The 13640-nt window shown below is 43.3% G+C and overlaps 1 protein-coding gene across 2 annotated transcripts in view; it reads right to left on the bottom strand.

Annotated features, from left to right (window-relative positions):
* Positions 1-13640, bottom strand: part of meox2b (mesenchyme homeobox 2b) — a 122965-nt gene that overhangs the window by 107304 nt on the left and 2021 nt on the right. The window contains exon 1 of one of the 2 annotated variants that reach the window (XM_079523274.1): positions 8983-9061. The exons of the other annotated variant lie outside the window; for it this stretch is intronic. The gene's annotated coding sequence lies outside the window, so the exon portion shown is untranslated. Of the gene's footprint in view, positions 1-8982; positions 9062-13640 lie in introns of those variants that run through there. 2 annotated transcript variants of the gene reach the window in all.

Genomic DNA, 13640 nt, shown 5'->3' on the forward strand with positions numbered 1-13640 from the left:
AATAAAGGTGAAAATATTAGATTCCGGGACACACACACAGTTCCATTGCAAACAACCCTCTTCTCGACACATCACAGCTGTCAATAATTTTTGCCAGCGAGCTCGGCCACTATTTGCTCCACTGCGATTGGCCAGGTGGTGCTGGGGTGTTCTGATTGGCCAGGTGGTGCTGGGGTGTTCCGATTGGCCAGGTGGTGCTGGGGGGGGGGGGGGGGGGGGGGGGGAGGCTTGTTCTGACCGCATGTTGTATTACGTCCCGTAGTTTTTCCACTAGGGTTCACCAGATGGTCACGGGGTATATGGAGCCAGTCAAGGCTAAATATATAACATTTATCCCTCACTTATAAATAATTTCCATACTGTGTTAGGAGCAATGAAACATGGACAGTGTGCAAGTGCATCTGTGACATAAAAGGCCATCTGCCTAAATCGTTGTTTCCGGGCAGACTTTAACCGCTTCCACCTTGGTGACCCTGTTCTGTGCTTGTGCGACATTTTCAAAAACGGCAAACGAATTTTAATAAAACTCTGTAATTTGGCCTGGGCCGTGGCTCAGCGGTCCAGGCACCTTGGCTGGTAATCCAGTCTGGCAGTGTGCCGCGGGTTCGACTCCCGATCCCAACGGCCTTTACTGCATGTCTTCCCCCCCCATCTCTCTCCCCATTTCCTGTCAGCCTACTGTCTGTCCCTCCATAAAAATATAAAATAAAGGCGAAAGCCACAAAAAAAAAACATAAAAAAAAAAGAAAAACTGTAATTTAAACAATTTCATAATTTGCTATTGCTAAACCAGCCAATCTACAAGCTCACAACGCATGAGCTTGTACATCAGTTTTTTGCTATTCGTCATACCACAAAAAAATATATAGTGCTTGACCACTTAAACCCTATACTTACAATTACCGGTATACTACTATACTTTGTCATGGGTCAAATTAGCTGATCTTAAAGCTCACCACGTAGTAGAATAGGAGGATAGGCATGCGAGGTAAATTGGTGGTGGTGGGCAGGAGCGAAACATTAAACAGCACTTTAGCCGAGTGCATATCTATCTGTCACTCTATTAAAATATTCAAACACTGCAATGGTGCCGTGATAAAATAAAGATGATATACTGCGAGGTTTGTTCGACTCACAAGCCCCAAGGAATATGGATTTCTATGATGGCGTCAAACAGCAGAGGTACGAGGGAGACAGAATACATGCAGAATTAGGAAGAAGTTACAAGAAAGTGAATGGGGAAATTGTGCTAATGATGACTTATAACTAAGCCATTCAGAACGGGAACCCCTTTTGGGTTTTTTTCTTATAATTTTTATCCCACGATTTTGTAACCCATTTTTCACCCCTGTGTCAATTATCTAATGTGATCCTGGGCTCTCTACACACCCTCCGCCAACCTAGTCCCCATATATGGGGGACATGGGGAGAGCAACGGACTTCAACTCATGCTTCCTTCATGCCTGAGTGTCCAAGTTGCTCCTTTACACCTGACAGGGGGGAGTTTCCCTGGTTGGACGTAGTGCGTGGAAGAAACACGTTATTCCAACCAGTTCCTTTCCCCTCCATCAGGCGCCCCGGCTGGCCAGGGGGAGGCAGTTTAGAGACCAGGATTACTGCATGTTTTTTGTGAGGGTACCTACCCTAGGGGACACGGGGAGAACATGCAAACTCCACACAGAAAGGCACTTTCTGTGTGGAGCTCATACGAGCTTGTAGATCTGCTATTTTTGAACATTTGTGAAAATGTGGCGCAAACCTTTGAATTATATATTCTTTCAGAGCGAACGTTTTTAACTCAAAGCTTTGCTTCTGGGTCCATGGAACAACATATTTTCAGATGGGGGTCGGCGGACAATTACATATATTTTTGGGGGTCCTTGACATGAAAATGTTTGAGAACCACTGACATAGAAACATGGGGTTTTTCAGAAAAACTGTCAGGATTTAGAAGACATTTGTAGAATCGCCATGGGCAAAAATGGGTTAAATCATTAGAATATAAATAAAATGGTGTTGTGGCCTATAATAATAAATGACATGCTCAAAATAGGTATGCCAGTGGTAATGTGGTTAATTGGTTTTGATTTGAAGAATGCGATGCAATCATAATAAATCAAAACAGCAAGCGGTGTTATCTTTTTTTGTGTAGGAAGTGGAAACATCCTGGACAGCCATCTAGGGAGACTCTGCTCTCGGTTTGAGAAGGAAAACACCCCTGAACCCCCCCATGCAGGACATGACAGAGCAGGACAGGACGACCCAGCGCGGACCCGGGGGGGGGGGGGGGGGGGCAGGAAACCCCCAAGACGTTCCCACCCTTTAAGTTAACAAAGCCCCATCAGACGAAACAGAAGATACAATTCCTTACTAAACTCTACAGAACGGTGCCATATGCTGCAAGTCTGTCACTTTCCAAATCTAATCCACAACCAACCAACCAACCAGGCAGAGCATTCTGTACATCTAGGATTCTACGGTACAACCATTACAATTAGTTTTGATGACGTCTATATATTTTGCCGCTTGATTTTGAAATCTGACCTACTGATTGCGGAATCAAATCCGATTTAGGCCTAGTTCACACCTACACAACAAATGTTCGGTCCGTGTGTGATGCCTGATTGCTTTTTGATTGCTGCTCCAATTCATTTTCAATGGGAGTCACATGGTTTGACCAAACATTTTTGTTTGATGAGGGGGGAGCATTCAGCAATCAGCGATCAAACACAAATGTTTGATCAAACCATGTGACTCCCATTGGAAAAGCATTGTGGTGGCCCAAAAAAACTAAAAAACGACCAAACATTGCTTGATTGGTGTTTGGTACGTGTGAATGAGGCCTTAAACATACCTAAATATTGCAACAACAAAAAAAGAACAAAATATAATTGTGCTATTTTGCCGTTTGATTTTGTAATTTGACCTACTGATTGCGGAATCAAATCCGATTTAAACATACCGATATTCACTCTGATCGGTAATCGGCATTTACCCTATCTGGAGAAACTGATCTTTTACACCATTTAAGTGGTATAAATGTCAATCAGATATATAATATAACATCATTTAGCATTTTTGTGACAGGCCTAAACATTCTCCCCTTCCTGTCCCACACACAGGAACAGTTTTGACGTGGGTTTTGACATATAATCATTTTGGAAATATTAAAATTTGCAACATTTCACAAGATCAGTATCGGTATCGGACCTAACGGTATCGGACCCTATCATGAGAAAAACAATCGGTGATCGGTATCTGTCCCAAAAAACCTCATCGGAGCATCCCTAGTTTGAATCACCGCTGATTGCATTGCGTTGGTTTGTTGCAGCTCATCTGTTTTGGCTCTACACACCACACACTTGTGCACCCGCACATTGTTTTATGAAAGACCTGTTGTGTAAACAACTATTTTACAATCCCTTTTTGGAACTGAAACGGAACCTTCCTGGTTCAGTATCAACAAGGAATCTCAAAATAAACCATTTTCCAGAGATATACACACCTTGGAATCAAACTTGACCATTTTTTTTTGTTTCTACTGTGAAGATCTCGGGATAACGGGATAACGAAGTCCACACCCACAACACCAGAGGGAGTGCAACAAACCATGTGCAACCCAGATTCGGCACAAACAAGGGACTAAATTATTTTCGCTCCTATGCCACCAAAATGTGGAACGCCCTACCAACAGTCATTAAGACATGCAAATCCCTTGACTCCTTCAAAACCGCTCTCAAAGGGCACCTACGGACGGCTGCAATTCGAAACTGGTCCCCGTAAAATCTGAACCCCCCCCCCACCCCTTTTTCCCCTCACTGTATATGTTTTTTTCCCTTTTTTACCTCCTTTATGATGAATTCCTGTTCTGTTCTTTTTGGCTATATACGTCTCTAAATGTTTTGATGATTTGAACAAGGTGGACCGACCCTCTTGTAAACAAGTGTAATGCTTTATTGGGTCGTCCACTCACAGTTAACAGTCTTTGTATTGAGTTGTGCTTGAAATGTACTGTAATTCTGCAAACTGTTAATACATATTTCAATCAATCAATCAATCAAAGATTCTGGGGTCAAATTAGCTTAGAAGTAACTGGCAGCCACGGTCATTTTGTCAATGACACATGACATCTGATAGATGTTTAAACCAAACGTACAGTTGCAAAAATGTCTTTGAAGTAGGGCTCAGCCGCAACAAACGCAGTGTGAGAGAGAGAGAGATTGTGAGTGACATTTTAAGAAGATAAAACATGGCTGCAACTATCAGTATATTACAAGCGAGAACTGGTGTTAACGGTGTTACGGAAGAGCCGTTAACATCCTACGTTCTTTGCGCAGTGAAATCAGACCCAAAACGCACACTACGCACGCTTCTATCCAAGCAAGATGTGGGGTTAACGGTCTTTGCGCAGTGAAATCCTTACAAACAAAAACAACAAAACTCGCTTACAATAGGCGGACCTGGCAACCCTGCTTCCCGTCTTTCTATTGGCTCCCCGACGCCACGAGTTTCAGTACACCGCACGACACTTACGACGGGACTCCCGGAAATCACACACACACACACACACACACACACACACACACACTTCCGACCGGACTCCCGGAAGTTACATACTATACACACAGCGCTACGTTCCGCTATGTCCAAATAATGAGAAGTACAGGAATACCTTGTACAAAAGGACATAAACAAACACTGCCAGTGCAGTTTGACAATAGGAGAGCAGCCAGTTACAACGTGCATGGACGGCAAAGCATCGTTACATACAGTACAGCTGACATGTCGGACACAGGAGAGCAGACATAAATCATGGATAAAGGAAACAACGCCTCCTCCAAATTGAGCGGCTTCCTATAATGGCTGAAACTGAGCAGTACCTCGCTAACTGCTTGGCTCTCCTTTTGGAAAGGCCGGCCATTTGTAAGCCCTTCAAAACCAATTTATGCACATGCCCTAGGAGGCTGCCAAAGATAAAAAACTAAAAGTTTCCATCTGTAGCCTATATGAGATGGTCTGCACTAGCTGCTGATACTTCAGCACTTTGGTTAGAAAGGCTTCTTCCAGGCTACAGCTGGCCTCGAGAATGAACACCTCTCTATGGTTTTCATTTACAACAATGACATCAGGGGTGTGAAATGTTAGAGAACACAGAATCATCATTACACAGGTTAAACACCCTCGGCTTCACAGTAGAATGCTTATAAAGCATGATGGAGGACCTGAAAATGGAAGAGATGTCTTTTTCGATATCAAATCCACTATTCTGTCATGCCTACTTATGTAGAGGCCCCTGTAAACATGGCAACCATTTAAGATGTGGGACATGGTTTCAGCTATTATTTCAGCCACGCACGCACGCACGCACGCACGCACGCACGCACGCACGCACGCACGCACGCACGCACGCACGCACGCACGCACGCACGCACGCACGCACGCACGCACGCACGCACGCACGCACGCACGCACACACACACACACGTGACTGCAATGGAATCATGGCAGCCCTTTCCTTGAACGTGAAACGCAAAACTCCAAGAGTACAGCGAGCAAGTCCCAAACGTTATGCCAGATGTGCGCACACAAAGTGAGGGACAGTATGATTGTGATTGTCGCCGGCTCAGGTAAGAAAGTCAGTGCTGCTAAATGCACGGAGTGTGACACTACTGTGCTTTCCCCGGCAATTTCCTTCTTCCAATTGCCGCCGCAACGCAACTAGAGTCGAGCCGCCCGAAGCGCGGAGAGATTCCAGTACAGAACAAGGTGGTGTGTAACCTGGCTTCCTGAACCGTGTGACTCTGCAGAAACTCTACTCTCAAAGCCAGCAGTGTGCCAGCTTTCATGTGGCCCTGACCATGAAAAGAAATCCCCAGGCCCCAGTCATAGAAAAGACTATGGGCTCCATTTTCGTCACCGCTAAAACCCTTATCCCTAAACTTCTTTGACTTTTTTACTATTTTGCAAAACATTTTTGAATATATAAAATGGCCAGTCTACAAGCTCACAACGTTTCAATGTAGATTGGCTAGTCAAAATAGTAAAAAAAAAAAGGCAAAGAAGTTTAGGGATAAGGGGTTTAGCGGTGACAAAAATGGAGCCCCATGGACACCACCCTCTTCCCTTTGATCAGAGAGGGAAACCAGCTTTCCTCTACTATAGTATGACTTGTTCCCAATCCAAACAGGGTTTTTATGGGTCACAAACAATTTAAAAAGATTTTCAGAATATAAAAATCCATATATAATTACAACAATTCCACATGAGTATACGTAGCCAATCTACAAGCTCACCATGTGTGGCATAGTGATGAGTTGTGATAGCTGTGAGCTATTTTTGCTTTGTTGGAAATAAGTGATTGATTTATAATGGGTCTTTTTAGCTGAAATGGTCTGGGAGTCCAGGAGCTATAGCCACAGAATCAGCGCATGCAGGCACACCTGAACTTCCATGAGCGGCCAAAATAAGCTGTCTGCCGGCGTCTTTTCCGGGTTTTTAAGACAGCTGGTGGATGGAAATGAAGCTCCACCCACGCGGCAGAGTGCCGCTGGGGCAAGCTTTTCCGGGAATCTGGCCGACGCGGCAATCTGCCGTGTGGGTGGAGCTTCATTTCCATCCACCAGCTGTCCATCCACCAGCTGTCGCCGGCAGACAGCGGCTTTTGTCCGCGCTTGGAATCCTAGGTGTGCTTATACCCAATAGGGGTGGGACGATATGGGTTCCTCGCGATACGATATATATATCGCGATATTAGGCCCTCGATAACGATAATATCACGATATTCGATATATTGCGATATTTGCGATATATTGTATGAAATCAATGATATATCACGATATCTGCAACTACTAACTGAAAAAAATGCAGCATTTTGTATTCCCACAAAGCTGTTTGGAGACTTTGGACAAATCATCATCCAGTAATTCAGTACTTCTGGTTGCTGTGGAATCTGAGTGGGATTTGCTTTATTGTCTCCACCAGGCCGAAGGCATGGGGAGAGAGTATGTTTTGCACTCCGTCCGTGTGTGTGTCCGTCCGTCCGTGTGTGTGTGTGTCCGTCCTTCCTTCCGTCCGTCTGTGTACAGCTAATCTCCGGCACCGTTAACCCGGTCGATGCCAAACTTTGCACACACACTCCCTAGATGCCAACGATGAACCTCTGCCCCAAATTTTCCAGAACGGCCTGTTATAGCGCCACCATGAGGCAGCTTTTCACATTTTTTTTTACCTAAAACTGCACCGATCTGCGTGAAACGTTGCATGCACACTCCCTAGAGGCCAAGGACAAACCTTTGACCTGCATATTCCACATCTGCCTTTTATAGCGCCACCAGGAGGCCGACTTTTGTAAAACACATTTTTTGATATTACTCCTCCAGATTCTGTCCAAAAATCTCACAAATCGTTACACAGTATCTCTATGGTCATGTGCTCAAGTTGGATCTGTCCGATATTTCATATTCCATCCTAATTGGCTATAATTGGCTTTCACAGTTTGCAAGATTGCCCCGTTTTGAACAAAACCCTCAAATCATGAACGCAGCATGCAATTTACGTGAAATCTTTCACACATTTTCTTACTAGGCTGAGGAATATATCCCACCCTTTTCACATTGGCCTGTTATAGCGCCACCAACAGGTTGATTTTTGCAAAACACATTTTTGGAACAAAATGCCTCAAGTCATCCAATTGCCATCAAAGGCAAACATGTTTATATTACTCCTAAACATTTTGCCAAACATCTCACACAGTCCTATCCTCCTGGTGGAGACCTGTGCCCAGAAGGGCACTTTTTCTAGTTTTAGCTGTCATTTCCTCCTTTTCTAAACATGTTGTTCATCACTTCATTATGAACAACATTTTCCGATATCGATATTTTAATAATCAATATTGATTATTTATCGCGGGAGGACGTATCGATATATATCGCCATATCGATATTTCAGCACACAACTAACACCCAATGCCATTCAACAGAATCTGTGGGCCACGAAACCGTTCAAAGTGATTATAAGGATCAAACAAGCCCATTCGGACACTTCAAAGGGCCTTTGATTTTGAAGTTGCTGCTGGCTTCTAAGCAAAGATACAAACACCGCTGGGATGTCCTAGAGAGGTCATGATTATGCAACAATGTTTTGTTTTCATCTCTTGTTTAGAGATGTTCAGCATCAATGAAAGACACCCCTTAACCACTTAAGGGGTGAAACCCGCTAGGCCACAGGGACGTGCACACATAGACATCAAAGGGGGCTTCCTCAGCCCCTGCCCTTTTACCTGTCTGTAAAACAACTGACCTCTCCAGACCACGAATGCAGAAATTTACGAAGGAAATGCAAATGCGGTCCTCTCCTTTCCATGCCATGCTGGAAGGCAGCATTCAGAAGAATAGCTCCCCCCCCCCAAAGTCTCCTGAAATTGAACGCAGCATTTTGCGTTGAACAAATATGTTTAGAAATCCATGTCGTACACACCTCATCTCCACTAGCTAAAGAGTGCTGGGTTGCGCCCCGAAAATAGCAGATCTACAAGCAGATCTAGCAGATCTCAATGCGTCGCAGCGCGATGCGTTGAGAGCTTGTAGATCTGCTATTTTCATCCAAAAGTGCCCTCTTACGGGATTTCAGCCCCTGCCCCTAGATCTAACAGACACAGAGATTATATGCATGCTGTGTTGTTTATACTGCCATAACCTTTTATATGCAACACATAAATACAAGTGGTTTATTAGCTAATAAGCAATTTTGACATCATGACACATGCTCTCTAAATAGGGACGCTGAATTGCAGAATTGTATAAAGTTTCTGAGCATATTGAAGCAGTTCATTTTCTGCAGGGTTTGTTCTAGGTTACAAGCAAAAATAGAGCACTCTGTGTAAACAAAGTAAACAAAAATAGAGGTATTTTGGAAGTCTGTTTTATGCCGTTTAATTTGAAACGGTCCAGACAAAACTAGTGGGAAAGCTATTTTTTAACCTACCAGCCAGGATTTCTCCACCATGATCTTGAATCAGTGCAGATGATGTCGTGTGTCCTCATGCTTCAGCTGCTCTGTAGCTATGAATATAAATACATGGATGTAATTATTCTGCATGTTATAATTAATGCCATGTTTAGTCTATTTATTAGCAAATTAGGTCAATTTACAGTAGCCTACTACATTGCATGTTAAAAATGTCATGGTGTGGTCGAAATTAAACTAAATTGGCCTATTGCAATGAATACCACAAGCCTATTCAATACCCAATTTAATTTACCAAAATTACACTTTATTGTACATAGGCCTATTATGTTTGTTGACCGACCAATTAATTTCTTCTTTCACAACCCTTTAGCTGTTATTTTTATTTCAGCTAGAGTACTTTTCTCTTTCAGTAAGAACAAAATAACCACTACTACTAAGTTAACTAGTGCTGCAGCTGCAAACTAGCTAACTTTGACATAGCATCACTTTTGGGACGCTTTACGACAGCTACAATGGATTGAATTATGAATCTAAATAATACACACGTGATTTTGTGTCACACAAAACAAGCAAACCTCTTGCCTGTATCGGCTTGCATGGTTCACTCCTCTGTCCATTTCTTCAACATGTTCGTTTGTAAACACTTCTTTCTGTTCTGGAACTTTACACATGATGAGTGGACCGGACCAGAGCCGAGTGGACGGTGTGTTTGTGTGTGTGTGGTGGGGGTGGGGGTGGGGGGTGTCAGTGCGTGAACGACTCCAGTCCAAACAGCGTCGAATAGTAAGAGAGTGGCGACACGCTTTGATCTCGCCGCAAAGCGGGCGCCCGCCGCCTATGGGCTATAGTTCCAAACATTGGAACTATCCCATTGAGATAGAATGAGCACTTCCGTATTACATTGTTACACAATGAGAGTCAACGCTAGTGTCGCCACTCTCTTCCTAGATTACTCAGCTCAGCTCGTCTCAGGTGCGAGGTTGCCAGTTATTCAGCGTTTCACCTTGTATCTTTAAAAGTGTTTTAACCACTCATATTTGGACATGCTATTACAATTCCATCCATGTGAAAGTGAAACACCATTTTACTTGACAGGGTACTATTTTTTATTAAGGTTTTCAAAGATTCTTTTGGGCATTTTTACATTTATTTGAGTAATATTTAAAGGTGGTAATATCATTTATTTATCCATCAGGCCTATATATGCAGAGTTTTTCAGGGGGTAAAACTAAAAAAGTATTGGCACCAAATATAGGCTACCTACCCTATACCAAAGTAGTGAGTAGTACTTTGTTAAGAAAATAGGCAATCTACAAGCCAACCGCATCGCTGCGTGGCGCGTTGTGAGCTTGTATAATGGCTATATTTTCAAATAGGCAAAGTATAAAATAGGGCTTAATTGGATGTGTGTTTAGTTTTTTTATCTACAGAGTAAAAGTCCCTGCAAACTGTTATGTTTTTTCCAAAAAACACATTCGATCCTTAACTTGTATAAAGTTTTCATGTACGGTATAATTGTAAAGTAAAACTGCAATATTTGCCTAAAATATAAAGATGGAAATACTCAAATAGAGTAAAAGTAAAAATACCTCAAACTTATAAGTACAGACAGTACTTGAGTAAATGTACTTAACCCATTCTGGGCGGGAACCCCTTTTGGTGTCTTAAGCATTGTGTTATACTTTAGCTATTGAAAAATAGCAGATCTACAAGCTCATAGCGCGGCACCGAGTGCCGCGCTACAAGCTTGTAGGTCTGCTATTTTTGAAAAATCGTGAAAATGTGGCGCAAATCTTGGAATATATATTCTTTCAAACTCAAATCGTTGATTCTGAGGGGTCCCTGGAACGACATATTTTCAGATGGGGATCGTCGGCCAATTACATATAATTTGTGGGGGTCCTTGACATGAAATATTGAGCACCACTGACATAGAAACATGGGGTTTATCAGAAAACTGTCAGGATTTAGAAGACATTTGTAGAATCGTCCTCGGTCTAAATGTACTTAATTCCTTTCGACCACTGGATTTGAGAGTACTGTAGTAGTACTATACTCACAGCCAGGGTCAGGAAACCGTGACCAGGGCACAGGGAGTGGTTCTTCCTCTCTTATCACTATTACGTCTTTCTCCCTGCGCTGACGACGATACTGTCCACACCCTGTACAGTTCACACAGAGGAGGGCGGGGAGGAGGCAAAAGGCCCAGATCAGCGTTCCACTTCACGCAAATCACCAGCATTCAGCATGTACAACTTTTACCGGCCTACACCCATTTGGAGAACTGCTCGAGACTTTTTTATTTTTTTTGGGACCAAAAAAAAAAAGAAAAAACTCTACACTGTAAAAATCATACATGTTATTTCCAGTCTGTCCAACAGTGTACAATTGATTGAAGTATGTATTAACAGTTTGCAGAATTACAGTACATTGCAAGCGCAACTCAATACAAAAAACTGTTAACTGTGAGTGGACGACCCAATAAAGCATTACACTTGTTTACAAGAGGGTCCGGTCCGCCTTGTTCAATTCATCAAAACATTAAGAGACGTACAAATGACTTATACTGGATCTCTTGTCCACTAGTCCCTTCCTAAAATCTTAGCCTAGTTTTTATTTGTTGACGAAATCGTCAGTATATTTAGTCTTATAGTTTCAGTCATCATAGCTTTAGTTTTCATTTAGTTTCCATTCAGGTTTTCGTCGTGGAAAAAGGTATAGTCGACGAACATTTTTCGTCGTAGAGTTTTAGTCGAGTTTTAGTCGTGGCAGGTTACGGTACGCTGACAGAAGGTACAGTATGTATACTGTTTGAGCGAGAGCAGGAAGATGCTTCCATTTAAGGCCTGGCTGCATACATTGTGCATGAAAAGGTTAACCCCTACAGATATAATATATATGCCCCATGCACATTCCTTCTTGGATGTGCATTAATGGCCGCATGTGCACCGCTCGTTTATTACAGGGAGCTCCAAACATTTATGGCCGCATGTAGTGTACAATATAATACAGTACACAGCAGCATGGGCGAGCCCGGAGCCGGCGTGGAAGTGTGAGGGAGGGCTCCCTACAAGGTTCTGACTCGACGCAGTGTTTACGGGTCAGCGATTAACACATTCTGAACGGGAACCCCTTTTGGTGTTTTAAGTGTTATGTTATACTTTAGAGTTAGTTACAGAGTTAGTGTCCTCGAGCAAGACACTGAACCCCAAATTGCTCCCGATGTGCTGGTTGGTGCCTTGCGTGGTTTCCGCCGCCATCGTTGTGTGTGAACGTGTGTGTGAATGGGTGAATTGATGCACAATCTATGACTGTAAAGCGCCTTGGATAAAGGCGCTATATATAAATGCACCATTTACCATTTACTTTAGCTATTGAAAAATAGCAGATCTACAAGCTCATAGCTTGTAGGTCTGCTATTTTTGATAAATCGTGAAAACGTGGCGCAAATCTTTGAATGTCCATCTTTCAGAGCGTTTTTTTAACTCAAATCTTTGCTTCTGGGTGGGGGGAGTCCCTGGAACAACATATTTTCAGATGGGGGTCCGCGGCCAAATACAGATAATTCCGGGGGTCCTTGACATGAAAAAAGGTTGAGCACCACTGACAGAAACATAGGGTTTTTTCAGAAAACTGTCAGAAGACATTTGTATAGAATCGTCCCTCGGGTCTAAATGGGTTAAGCCCACAACACAGTTGTAGTTCTATAGGCCCGTCTAGTACTGCTATAGTGGACTAATCTCTTGATGATTACTAGACTGGATCAAAGGGAAGCGGAGTCGGGACAGGACTCTGCGATGCTGCAGGAAGGAGAAAGAAGGGGTGGGTGGGGTGGGGGGGGGGGGGGGGGGGTCTGATACTCTGGCGGTATATGGGAACAACAATTACTGAACCCTGCGGCAGCCTCCGTCACTTTGATGAACCCGGGTTGGCTTCTCTCAGCCAGGGGGCCATGGGAACAGGGAGAGTTTTAACCTGCCGTGCCATCCTGCCCTGCATGAGCCGTCTGTAATGGGAAAAAACCTGTAAACACGCACGCACAATGGCTGAGGTGCTCCACTGCCATAACTACCTTAGCTACCTGTTAATCCCCTGTCTATGTACTGGTTCTAAGCTACCTTAATAATGCAATGTTAACTTTATATGTTAACCCATTTAGGCCTGACGTCGAAATAAAAAAAAAATAGCAGACCTACAAGCTTGTAGCGCGCCACTCGGTGGCGTGCTATGAGCTTGTAGATCTGCTATTTTTCAATAGCTAAAGTATAACATAATGCTTAGTTAAAACACCAAAAGGGGTTCCCACCCAGAATGGGTTAATAATGTAATGCTCCTTCAGTAAAAAATAACACAGAGTTCTATATTTGCGTTCCTTCACCCTCGACGACGTGGTTGAAAAGATTATGAAAAGCTGCTGTGAACTTGTGAATAAAAAAAAGGCTGCATAATATTTATTTGACTCTGAATTTGGAATTCTCTTTGGAGCTGCTGGACTGGCTATAGGCTTGGCATCACAAACAGCAACCAGGGTTTCTGGGAGCACGTTGCATGTGCATGCTGGGCACCCAATCTGCTTGCATAGTCCACTAGAGCCTCTGCAGTCTATTAAAACCCATTTTGACCTGAGATCAGATTCTAAAAATGTCTTCTACATCCTGACAGTTTTCTGAATG

The sequence above is a fragment of the Electrona antarctica genome (assembly GCF_951216825.1).
Source record: "Electrona antarctica genome assembly, chromosome: 15".
In the NCBI taxonomy this organism is placed as follows: Eukaryota; Metazoa; Chordata; class Actinopteri; order Myctophiformes; family Myctophidae; genus Electrona; species Electrona antarctica.